Below are 13,845 nucleotides of genomic sequence, written 5' to 3' on the forward strand. Positions count from 1 at the left end.
GGAGTGACTTTAACGAATCACAATTTCCCCTCGGGGATCAATACAGTATTTCTGATTCTGATTCTGATGAAAAGTAAGTGGACCTTGAGTGAAGATTATTGTGTCAAAATACCATTCCCAGGGTTGAGAATCAACCCTACTCAAATATGTAAGACCTAAACACATTACCTTATATAGAAATACACTTAAATATAAATCTATCCATAGCATGTGTGCCAAAATGTGGTTTCTCACATAAAAAAACCCCCAAAAACAATTACATCTTTATTCATCAATTAAAATGTGATGCTTTTAAAGCATTTTAAAGATAAAATGGTTAATTTTATTCCAAAATAAATGAATTGATAGATAAATAGATAAAAAAGAATCAAACAAACAAAAATAACATGATGTCAAACCATAGATGAATCTGTTAAACCAAGAGAAAAGAGATCATCAGGTCCATGCTGCCATCATGTGAAATTTTACAAGTATTACACCCATGAGATCAGAGCATTATTTGAGAGTGTGTGAGAGAGAGAGCAACCCCACATTAAAGAAACATAACCTTTGTCAAGGTCAATTCTTGTTGAAGGCCACAAAAGAAATCTAGAAAAAAAAAAAAACCTGAATGTGACTTATTTGAAGGCAGGCAGATTTTTCTTTTTCGACCCATCACAGGTGGACATTTTGATCATCAGTATTTACCTTAGGAATAAAGCCGGATTCAATCACAAGTGTCTCTAAACACATGTTACAGTAGTGAAACAGATGCAGAGAAAAGGCCTTTTTTGAAATGGGAACTAAAGTTGGTTTTAAGTGGGAATCAGAGTTAGCCTAAAAGCTTCACAACACATCCCTTCTGACCCGAGTGCTTTATACGAGCTAGAGTACATTTGGCAGAGTATAGGCTGAAGAGCATTCAAACCAAGAGCTTTTAGTTCATTTAGTTTTAAGAGGCCTTTCTCCTCCAACGCTTCCACCTATTCTGTCGGCATGCATAGAAATGTCCATGACCTCCACTCAAATGGTTGCTCCTGTTTTCTTAGGAAATATACAATCCTCCACTCTCTGTGCGAACTTAAACCCTCTCACTCATCCAGCTCTCTCTACTTTGCCGTGACCCCTGAACCCATCTCAGTGCTGCAGCGCTGAAGTGACAGAATAGATGTAGAGGCATGAAAAGCCTCTTAAAAGTTAAAAAAAAATTAATAAATAACATATTTTGATGACTGGGAGTGGAGTGCAATAAAGTGGTTGAAAAGCACACATGGGTTGGATGGAACAGAAAGGAAGAACTGGGTATCATTTGGTCATGAAAACTGTGGAAAATCATAGGGTCAAGCTCGGGCCACTTTACAGGATTTTGCCAAAATGTTTTTTTTTTTTCTTTTTTAATTTTGTCTTGAATAAGGACAAATATCAAACCTTAATACCTTTTTTGGTATCACTATACTACTGTCTATTTCTTTCAATCGGATGGTTCCTGACTTAAATCTAAACTTTGACAGCTATAGAGAGTATTCTATTCAGGCACAGTTTCCGTAGTGCTGAGACAACATTTAACCTTTGAGTTAGAAAAAAGTATGTGTAGTGTGTGAAAAAACATGTTAGTATTTCTCAAGGTAAAGTTCAGAAAAAGTCATATTTTAGTACCAAAAATAGGTACTGATATGGAAGAGTTTTAAAGATCCCCTCCGCTCAAAATGTGTTTTTCTAATGTTTATGTCTCCCAATATGTCAGACCTTGACTTTGCTGACTTGTATCTGCGTTGTTCTTGTATCACTAAAGAGGTGTTTTCACGTTCCTCTACTAAAGTGGGTGCTTGTCTATGCATTTCCATAAAAATCTGAGATTCAAACATACGCCAGGCTAGATTATGTGCATTACTAAAAAGTAAACCAATCGCTGTCTGATACAGAAAACATATGATGGGCAGAGGCATCTGAGCCCTCCAGCGCAGAGGAGAGCAGAGATTGCATCAGCACAGTGAGAGTTTGGACAGCTTACATGGCAATGTGTGCAGTTTTTGTATATTAAATATTAATAATAGCAGACTATTTTTGATATAGCTTATTTTAAAATGTGTCTGGAGCATAACTTCACACAGTATAAAGTCTTAGTTTTAGAGTGAATTAAAGTTAAAGGGCCACTCCACCGACATTACATATGAAGGTCAATCTAATCATCATGAAGAGTACAACTCAGCCTGTGAAATCCGCTGTGTAATCCCTTTTGTGGCTCTGGAGGGAGCTTTCTAAAGTCTGGGCAAAATAACCCCAATGATGTCATAAGAGTTTCCTAGGATTGGGTTTGCAAACGACACTATTTTAACAGCTCAACCATGTGTTACAAGCAGGGGGTGTGTAGTCTGACAGACACGGGAATTTGCAAACAATGCTGTGTTCCACTTAACCTCACAAGGTGAGGCTAAGAATGGCATCACACATGAGTTGACCACATTTCACTACAACTAGTCGGGAACCAGGATGTTGTTAGCAATATCAGTTCTAGCCAGGTTAGCCACTGTTAGCAAAACCAGTTGATATCAACACATTATGCTGTGTTTTGAACATACAAACAACATGGCAGCATGTTCACAGATAGAAGTTGGACAATACTGTGTTGAGGCACAAATAAGTGAACAGTCTTAGTAAACAGTATACTGTTGATGTGCAGACCAGCCATCTTGGCTTTTGAGGTCGGAGTTGGTGAGGTTCCCCCGACTTCAGGAGGCATTCCAGTTGAAATATCCCTTGGGAACTCGGAAATTCTGCCTTAACAGTGCAAGAGGAACACACCAGAAGGGTCCGACGAATGATGCTAATCACTTGCATTATGGGAAATGTAGGATCCAGGGTCTTTGGGAGCACAGTCTCAATCCAAAGTCTTTGAGATCTGATACTTACGCAGTGACTTGTAGCATCAGAAACCAACGAAACAGGGTGTCCTTTAACATGGGCATGATACCCAGCCGGGAACACGGCGGGATAAGGACAAAAGTTAAGGTGTCCTGTAAGATTAAGCCAAACCCTGTTCTTTTTCCTAAATCCAACCATGTGCTTTTGTTTCTCAGACCAAACCATGTGCATTTGTTGTTGAAGGATATAAAACGTCAAATTGCGTTGCTGTACCGACGTAGTGCTTTTATTTTGAAAGAGACTGTATGTAAACGTTATATTTACTGTGAAAACTGAAGTGTATTTTGAAAGACGACAATGCATGTAACAGGCAGAACTTGACATGGTGTCCCAGACAGTCAACAACCAACGCACCCAGGGTACCTGCACATCGTATTTGGATGTGGAAAGTGTATGACCTAACATTGATATATGACGAGGTTGGAGTGAAAATGTGTTGATGCTACCCACTTGCATTATGAGCAATGTAGGATCCAGGGTTTTTAGGGATCTTGCCTCTTACTATGAACTGAAAGTAAGCCTCTGGCAAGTCTCCAAACTTTATGGGAGTGCGCAATATAAATATAAAATCAATGAAGTGCCCCTTTAATCCAATCTTTAAAAACATTTTAAATCTTTTAAATCTTCAAAAGACGTACACCTTTCACTGAAGGTACTTTTTAAAAAATGAAACTTGTTGCAACAGCATCGATTGCTGTATAAGTTGAACTGCACACAGAAAAGCTACTTCTGAAGGCAATGTGTGGCTCACACACACACACACACACACACACACACACACACACACACACACACACACATACATCCATACACAGTGACAGATTCCTCCCCTGTCTTTATACAAGCTGAGCTGAAATCTCTCATCCTTCCCTTTTTGAAAAGAGATAATGATGCTCGTTTCACAGCTCAAAGAAGTCATTAATGTGTGACACAGCCTTGAATGTGGGATATCAAAGCGCCACAGAGTGCACCCCCCTCCCGCCCACTAACGGACACAACCTCGTTAAGATGGCGGAGACATGAATTAATCATTAGTCCACCCTGTAATAGGGCAGGAAATTGTTAGCAGCAGCATCCGTTGTTGTGAGAAATGTCCCTTTGAATCGCTCAAAAGTATAAAGCTCCTTACAAATCTTTCATCTCATTAAAGGATCACCATCAAATTTATTCCAGCAGATAAGCCGATGGACGCGCTCCCTCCTATCCTACCATGACCTAGCCTCTTTCACAGATGTGATGAGAATGGCAAGGTGAGAAATGGGAGGAGAAATTAGTAAGTCAGTTATGACAAGGACAGATTTGTGTGAGTTCAAATGCAATACAAGGCTGGAAAAAAGAATCCTGTGAGCCGTATAGCTGTGATATAATCCCATTAAAAATACACTAAAGTACATCCTGAATACATAGCATAAACTGTCCCTGCACAAAGGGAACAAAACTCTATTCACATGAATTCCCCTTTCACAGGTCTCTCCCTCCAAGTGTGCCGGGACACATTTTTGCAGCACTGCGAGCATCATTTTTTATTTCCTTTATATTTTTAGTGGGGGCAGGGACTGACAGAAATGAACTTTCAGCCTAGTGTTGCACTAATGTGAAAAGGTGGGCTGAAATGTTAGCGCTGTGACAAAGTGTTCCTTTCTAATGCCATACTATAAAATGCCACGCTGAGTTATTGTCTTGCACGTTGCTCCTCTGTGTGGGAAAATCCTGCTGGTGCATATTAGTCTTAGGTTTCTATTACTTTATTACTGTCTGAGAGCAGAGTTTGTCTGATCCTGGGTTATAAGGTAATGTCTTGTACTTGGCAGAAGTTATTAGGTTGCCTGCAGTGTGTCCGTGTTCACAGCTAATACTTAGGAGTAATAAAGGAGGATAAAATCCACCCATTATTGGAGGTCAGATGTTACAGCAATTCATCTGCGTTCATTATTTAAGTGAAAAAATCCTGACAGTTTCAGAGGTAATTGTCCCTTTTGTGCAGACTGTGTCTTCAGAGGGAATAAAGGAGTACAGACACACAGCGGCGTATCCACCGCCATCCCCTGGGATTTTTGTGTATGCCATCAAAAGACTGACCAATGTTCAGCTGAGGTTTTATGATCAAAGCGCAGTAGCTACTGAAAAGGGGTGGTGTTGTTCACTAACCTCCCCATTCCTGTTATCAGGTGTTGAGGTTTTGTTACAAAAAAAAAATCTCCTAGCAACCACGGCTAGTGCTGTGCCAGAAGAAAGAGCACTTTTGTAGAGCGGTTTAATCTGCCCTTAGAGGGCAAGAAAGCTCTGCTGATGTGGTGATTGATCCAGAAATCACTTTTGATTGAGCATTAACTGGTAATGAAAGAGCATCTGATACGGTTCATGTTGGATGCTGCTACTGTAATCGGTGGTTTATTTTTTCTGATTAGCCCTTTGGTACTGCATTCTGTGTGTGTGAATGACACATTTCAGACTATTTGATTTTAATAAAATTATTCTGGGCTGTTTTTGCACATTTGTAAATAAAGTTTTGCAGTGAGCCGTGAAGAAAAACATTGTCTTCTTTGTTTTTAGCTATGTTAGCTCCGGCTTTAGGTATTGACAGGCTAATATCTATCTGGCAGTTAGTCCTCCACTTCGGTCCAGACTGAAATATCTTAGCGATTGATGAATGACATGAAATTTTGTAGGCACATTCAAGTTTTCCAGAGGAGGGAGTTTGCTGACTTTTCCTCTAGCGCCAACATTGACATTGACAATCGTTGATTTCGATGGTTCAACAAATATTGGATTGATTGCATAGACTGTGTAATACAGATGGACGACATGACCGCTCCCAAAAAATGAAGCCAAACATTGCAATCGCCCCCTGGTGGCTGGCTGCAAAAACACAAAGTACACGTAAAATAAATTCTTCCCAAAGATGGGTTCTATCATTTTAGGAAGTTCTTATCACACTCACGAACGTTCAAGTGTTAATTTTGTGATAAATTTGGTTATTTAGTTATGTGATGCTATAAAAAGGGGGATTGACGTCATGATTGACAGCTGTTAGTGTAATTTGGTGTGCTCACAATCAGTGGCACTGCTTGCGATTGGTTGGATGGTTGGATGGTTGTATTGGCGGGAACTTGATACAATGGAGAACGCTAATGTCCAAACTCTGGCTCCAAATGAAGTCACCAGGGGCAAGATGGCAGCAGCTGTATCCAGGATATTTAGGCTTTATTTTTGTACAGTGGGAGGAAGTGGAAGTGCATTGTCCATCTTTAAATACAGTCACTGATGGGTTGCCAAGACATTTGGTGCATGTTTTTTTTCTCAGGAAGAATTGTAGCATAATCAAATTGGGGATCCCTTAGATTTGTGTACAGCACCATCATTGGGTTACATTTGTTATATGTCCAGTGCTTTGGATTATGATAAAATACCTACAAAACTAATAACATTCCCATTAGCCCCAGGAGTACTTTGTGTTTAGTGCTAATTACCTCTGCCAAGGAGGTTATGTTTTCGCCGGTGTTGGTCTGTTTGTCTGTTTGTTTGTTTGTCTGTTTGTCTGCAAAATAACTCAAAAAGTTTTGAACGGATTTTGATGAAAATGCTAGCATGCTAACATTTGAAAGTAAGGTGGCAAACATGGTAAATCAACATGGTAGCATTGTTATTGCCATCCATGCACACATGCTAACATTAGCAGTTAGCCAAAATATTGATAAAAAAATACGTGTTAATAAAAAGCTATTCTACAACAGGCAACCACACAACAGTGCCCGAAATAATCATTAGCAAATGTGATCAAAATAATAAATAAACGTAACAAATTGCCATTAGGCCAATTATTAGTACCGGTTTACATTTACGGTGTACTGCAATTCTGCGCATGGTCCAAATGGTGTTGCTGTACTCCAGCAGAACACATTTCATGGGCGTATTCAACTAACGGCCATGAAATTTGTTTTATTATGTTATATCTGTCAGATTGTTTAGACAGTAGTAGCTTTCATTCATCTGTATAGAATACTGCATAGTTGTACTTGGTCATGATAAACTATAAAATACAGGCAGAACTGGAAATGAGTTTTCAAATTTTGAATGTTTTTCTAGGGGGGCAGATTTGGTCCCACCCAGTGTTGACTCCATGGCTATGGTCTTGGCAGCATGTAAGTACGGCCTCAGAAAGCCTCAGAGTGGCTGCAGACTCGTGTTTAATGCTTTTGCCATGAACTGTGTACGAAAGTAGAGCTTCACATACTTTGTTTTGAACTGCAGTAAATATTCACTCTGTTGCATCTATGATCCTCTTCAGGAGACTCAAAAGTGTGCTGTCAGTGCTCTTAAAGTGAATTCATTAAGAGAGATTCTCACCGAGCTCTGAAGTTAGTAGAGTAGTATTGTAATGGTTCTGTAAAGTGGCACTTTGCAAACATTATGCCAGCAGACTGTCAGGTCGCTAACGTGGTCATGAAGGTTTTTGGGAGGACAGGAAACGAGACAGTTGCGGTCACAAAAACAATATCAAAGTGTGCAGTGTTGTTGAGAAGTATTTTCTATCTTTGCAGCTTTATGAGCTAAATCTACCAGCAGTGTGATGCAACACATGCGAGCTAAAGCCATCTATTGTGTGGCCTGTTTGTTTAATCCAACTTCTATGTCTGTCAGGAAAGTGGGCAATTTGCAAGCCGCAAGTGCTCTTGATATAAAATGTTGAAGTAGGGTTGGCTCATTCCCACATTGCATCCCCACCTTTCCTCCTTCTCTCCCACTTTGGGTTGTTTGAAGTGCCGCTTGGAGAGCTGTAACACGAGTATCATTCACTGTAATGGTGGAGCGTCCTCCTCCACAGCCCTCACTTAGATCACTTAATCCACTTCAACAGTCCAGCGCTGTGCTCTGCGTGAACACAGCACGTTCACAATAGGAGGTTAGACTGGGACTTGCGTTGACCTGTCAGCTTGCACTAAAATGCCACACTAAAACACTTGAAACTCTTGTTTCCCAGCTCACTTAGTATGGATGTGGAGTATGCCTGCCACACAACTACGAGTCAAAATGCAGAGCTTTTTGGGCAAAAAAGTTGGTCACAATATATTCTAAAGAGGACATAGAAGATTCATTGTGATATTAGTGTTTTCTGTATCATTCATGACTGATGTTAGGGTAAAATGGGGGGTATAGATACATAAATCGACGCACTGTTGAAAGAAATACATTTATAGAGTAGCCAATTTTGTTGTAAATAGCATAAATGAAATGAAAAATCGTGGAAAATGAAATGAATATGAAAATCTTAGTAAGGGGCCTGGGGCAAGAAGCCCTCAAGCTTAAAACAAACTATATGTACTATATAACGGTGTATCCCAAATTTGTGCTTGTGTTTGTAGAGAATCCATCCATCCATCCATCCATCCATCTCCCCAGCAATACTCTCCAGCTCCTTCTGGGGGACCCCAAGATGTTCCCAGGCCAGATGAGATATGTAGTTCCTCCAGCGTGTTCTGGGTCTGGGTCCTCCCGAAAGTGAGGACCGCCCGGAACACCTCTAACGGCAGCACCCAAGAGGCATCCTGATCAGATGCCCGAACCACCTCAACTGACCCCTTTCAACGGGTAGGAGCAGGGGCTCTACCCTGAGCTCCCTCCGGATGTCTGAGCCCCTTTCCCTATCTCTAAGGCTGAGCCCAGCCACCCCAAGGAAGAAACTCTTGTTTGCCGCTTGTATCTGCGATCTCATTCTTTCGGTCACTACCCAGAGCTCATGACCATAGGTGAGGGTTGGGACATGGATGGATGGACCAGTAAATCAAAAGCCTCACCTTCTGGCTGAGCTCCCGCTTCGCCACGAGGACACAGCGCCGGCATTACTGCAGAAGCTGAACCAAACCGCCGATCCATCTCACGCTCCAGACCTCGCCAGGTATGGGGACACCAGGGCCCCTCCCTGGAGCCAGACCTGGGAGGGAAGCTCGCCATCAAGCATCTGGGTCAGCCTGAATAGATAACATGGAGCCGTCGCCCTGTGGGCCTGACACCCACAGGGACAGGATTCAGGGTTCGATGCATTGTGTGTTGGGTGGCAGGCAGGGGTGGGGCCCCAGATGTGTTGATCCCTGGCTCCACGGCTTGTAGACAATGTAAAAAAAAAACACTCACCAGAGTAAATATTGGCGTTGTATGTTTATGCAAACCACAAATATGTTACATTTGTACCTTATTACGTAGCAGATATGTTGAAACTTAAGTTTCAACAACATTGTGGTTAACATGTGGTTATTTTTGGCACAAAAACCACTTGGTTGTGAGGAAAAGATCATGTTTTGCTTTAAAACACCTGGTTTTAAACTAAGGCTGAAAATGGCACCAATGTATTACTAAAAAACAACCACTTTTGTTGTTTGTTGGTCCCAAACAGTGGTCTGCAGCTTGGCAGCTTAAACATACAAATGTAATGTATCCATGGATGCAGAAATATACAATGCCAGCACTGCCTTCTAGCAACTGGGCTGAGAAAATAGTTGTTCTAAACTGCCAGTAAAGTCACTGGAATAAACCCAATAGCCTTTGCAGATACAATGTGGACACTTTATGTTTAAGCTTCAGCTTTGTGCCTATGCGTACAGAGGATTCAGAGGCAGTTTTGGAGTTCAAAAGTAGGTTTGGGCAGCTAGATTTAGTGCTAAGTCCAGAGCTAAAAAGTAAACAAATCAAAGGACAAAGCAGAAGTTCTTGTTCTGGTTGTTTTGCCACAAGACAGTGTTGCAACTTTATTTCAAGGGTAGAGAGCCATAACCTTTCATGCAAAATTAATGTCTGCTGCGGAACAGGCTGTAGCCAGTGTAATTGTGTGGTACTAGTACTGGATTGTCAAGGAAACCATTAGAATATTAATGCCCTGGGCATGCACAGAAAGAGGCAGGTTGATAATGAGACCGTTAACAGGTTGCCATACACAAATGAGGGATGAAATATGTGGAGCAGCAGACAAGTCAAGTGTTGTGTCGTGAAAATTTAATGTCTTTTTGCAGGAGGGAAGGGGTCTGTTGCCGCTGACTGTGGTTTAACCTGTGTCATAAGTCCATCTGAACCAGCAATCTATTTTTCATTTCTGCTATGAAGTATCAAATACCATGGATACAGAAAATCCTTCTTTGATACACACTGCAACACCACAGAGGAAAAACAAGGTCATCTTCCTCAGCTGGGCGAGTAGAGAGGAGTCAGAATATACTTTCAAACTAAATGTTATTCAGTTAAACATGGAACACAAGCTGCCTGTCCCATGCACAGAATGGGAGATAACTAAATATATTTACTTGTACTTTACTTGAGTAAATCATGCTACTCTCTCTCTCTCCTCCATTAAAGTTCAGACGCACTGTTGCACTGTTGAGTAGTTAATTTACTGATTCTGATTAATAAATTAAAATATACTAAACAAATATATTATGATGTATTATGACAGGTTAAGATAAGAATTAATTAACTCAAGAATAAAATTTAAAAGCCATACCAGCAGTATGTAACATAGGCCTACCTAAAAAATTAGCTTTACTACCTGCAACATTAAAGTGATGTTATTAGATTAATGCATCAATAATTATAATTCAATATTATAATAGATGTGATGCTGAAATGGGCTATTCTGTATAATGAGTACTTTGACTTTTGGTCATTTAAGTGTATTTTGATGCTAATACTTTTGTACTTCTACTGAGGATACATGACCAGGCCGATAGCTTATCATCTGATAATTGGAAATTTATATTATCATTTATTATTTCCAATAATAACATTACAGCCAATAAACAGAGCTGATAAAACAAAGCAAAATTGCTATTATCGACTTAATTGGTGCAGCATCTACACCGCCAATAAACACAGAGGAGAAGAGGAAGAAGTGCAGCATGCTGATTAAAGAGCCAAACATGTTGGGGCCAGTTTGGACGTTTTTCACAGTTTTAGAGGAAGACACCATAACTGTGCCGCTGGTCTGATCCCTTTCTGTTACTCCCATTACCCTGGTTAAACACCTGGTTAGCACGAGCTAACGCAGCAGCAACACTGAGCTGCTAAACAGTTCCAACAAACAACACTGACAACTAAACAGCTTCACTCTGCCATTCAACCTGTTAATAACAATTTGATAATATCCGCCATGTGATGTGGTTAAACCCGTTCATCTCACAGTGAATAGAGATGGAGAGAGAGTGGATCAAGGAGGGGCTACGGGAATTAGTTCGCTGCGTGCAGCTCTACAATAAAATCAAAGTGTACCCATTTTAATAGTTAAAAAACAAAGGGAAAATCAAATTTTGGCAGGTCAGTGTTGATACGGTGGCTGTCACAAATAAATGAACATATGGGAAACACAAGGCTTTTTCTATATTGAGGGATGCACTTACTTCAATTAACATGAGTATAAAGTGTTGACATGTCTGATTTGATAGATTATGTCAAAGCATTTAAATTTAAATCTTAGGCGAAACGCTCTATAAAACCCAAAGTATGTTTATGAAGTATTTTGATGCACTGTAGTAAAATGAAAAATGAACATTTGAAAAGTCAGAAATGTCTCTTGTTTTGTGGTGGTAACAGTCGTGATGTGAGTTAGATTTGGTTTGAGGTATGGAATATTAAATCATCCACCTTTGCACTACACCATAGCCTTTCTCACCCTTGGGTGTGCATAAACTACAGGTTATGAACTTCTTTTTAAAATACAGAAATGTGAACTTATCGTTTATCTTATCAATATTGGCCATGAGAAGTAGATAATGACTGGTTATCACATTGGCTGAAAACAAAAATCCATATTGTAGATGACTTTTACTTGGAACAAAGAATGTATACCCCTTAGTTATTGCTACTTTTATTTAAAGGTCCAGTGTGTAGGATTTAGGGGGGATACTGGCAGAAATAAAAATAATATTCATAGCTTTATTTTCATTAGTTTGTATCACCTGAAACTAAGAATGTTGGTTCTACAATAGCCCAGAAAGGACAAACCAAACAATGTCTCCAGATAGGACCATTCATGTTTTGCATTGACCACTGTAGTTCTCCAACAGATGGGAAAATTTTCAGTGGGTTGCAATCTGCAACCTCACCACTAGATGCCACTAAACACCCCACACTAGACCTTTAAGTAAAGAATTTCTTCCACTACTGGACTTACTTTTCTTCTACATCTGGACAAAGAATCATTACTGCAGAACTTCTCAGAAAGTCTCAGACAAAATACTCCACACAATAATTTAATAAAATCAACCACAGACTAGAAAAAAGAGAGCAAAGGCATTTTGTATTGAAGAGGAAAGAAAAAAACTCAACTAGCAACAGGAAGTTTCTTTCCACTGTAAGCTTGAATTATTACATGTTTACAGTCAGTTTATAACACCTTCATGAGTTCAGTCAAGCTAAATGCTCTACACATCAGTATTGTACGTAACATCATTTCTGTATCAGGTCATGTTAGCCAGCTAACTTAGATGAGACAAGTAACATTGAGGTTTGACTCTTGACGTAAGAATAACCAAAGTGTATTTCATATCTTTCCATTATGAATGAGGGTGAAGGTTGCACAGTTGCTATTTAGTACAGAAGGTACAGATTTTATGACTTCAATTCAAGAGCAGAAAATGCAGCTAAGCAGTCAGTGGCAGTGAGGTGAACGAATCAACATTTGAATCTGAGAGCGTAGCTGACTGCGGCAAACACAGAAATGTTTCAGGTTTAGAGAGAAAGCACAGAGTAAGGCAAACACTGTGAACAAACCAATATCATGACCAGTCCTTCAGAATGTACAGTGTCACTCTGCGTGTGTGTCTGTCAAAGAAATTACAAAAATATCAGAGTAATATCTTACATAGGGTCCCTCCTGTATCAAACTCATTACACTTTTTCTCACAAGAGGTGGCTTTGCTGCAAAATGTCCCTTTGTATTCACACCAGTGCAGTTATTTTCAGTAGTTCCTTCAACTCAACTGTCTGTCTGTGTCACAGCCATAAAATAACTTTAATGTTTGCAAAGAAAATAAAAAGAAGAAATAAATGTCCATCTTTAAATCAGCTTCTCCTTGGCATTTAACTGAAAAAAAAATTCTTTATGGTGAAATAGTGTCAAGCATTGAGCAAATGCACAATGTGTCCTTTAATTCATTCATGTATAAGGCATTCAGAACTGACAGAGGGTGCCCTTGAAAAAGGTAAGCAAAAAGAAAAATGGTATTGAGCCAGATAAATAGGTTGCAGGCTTCATGACACCGATGATAACATAATAACATGTGCTATTCTGATGCTGAAATGAGTTTAATCCCATCAACAGTAAAAGCCAGAACCTCTCTCTGTTGATTGCTTCTTTCTTTTCCTTCTTAAATTCATGGGTTGAGAATGTTTTTGAAATCAAAGGGTCTAGAAGTGTTGTTTTATATATCAATCAGTCTCAAAATAACCTTGAAGTGAAGCAAAATGATGGATCCCGCAAGGGGTATGACCTGATGCTTAACCAAGACGTTATATGATTATGTCTAAGAATGAGCCTTCAAAATACAGAAGCCCTGAGAGGCATGTGGCAAAACACGTGGTGGTCCATTTTCTAGTCTGATCTAAGCTGTTTTCTCTCTTGTGTTTGTGACTTAGGCTCGGACTGGGAAAAAAAAAGGTTTTGCCAGGATAATCTTTTTAAGTCCCTCATTTATTTATTTAATCCGTGAAACAGGTGGATTTTTTTTTTTTGTCAGGTAATTGTCTTTCTTTCAGCAGGTGGAAATTTGTCTTTTTTGAAAGTGTTTCACTGTAGCATTACTCATTTCTGCTAAAAGAGGCTAAGTGCACCACAACCGCATGTTCCGAATAGGACTGAAAGCATTAATATTTTCTTTGAGGTGACTTTTAGTTTCTCTGTGCACTCTAAACACAAGATACATATTATTGTGTGTTAGCAAGTTATGTAACATTACTGGCATG

The sequence above is a fragment of the Epinephelus lanceolatus genome, chromosome 9, assembly GCF_041903045.1.
Source record: "Epinephelus lanceolatus isolate andai-2023 chromosome 9, ASM4190304v1, whole genome shotgun sequence".
Lineage (NCBI taxonomy): Eukaryota > Metazoa > Chordata > Actinopteri > Perciformes > Serranidae > Epinephelus > Epinephelus lanceolatus.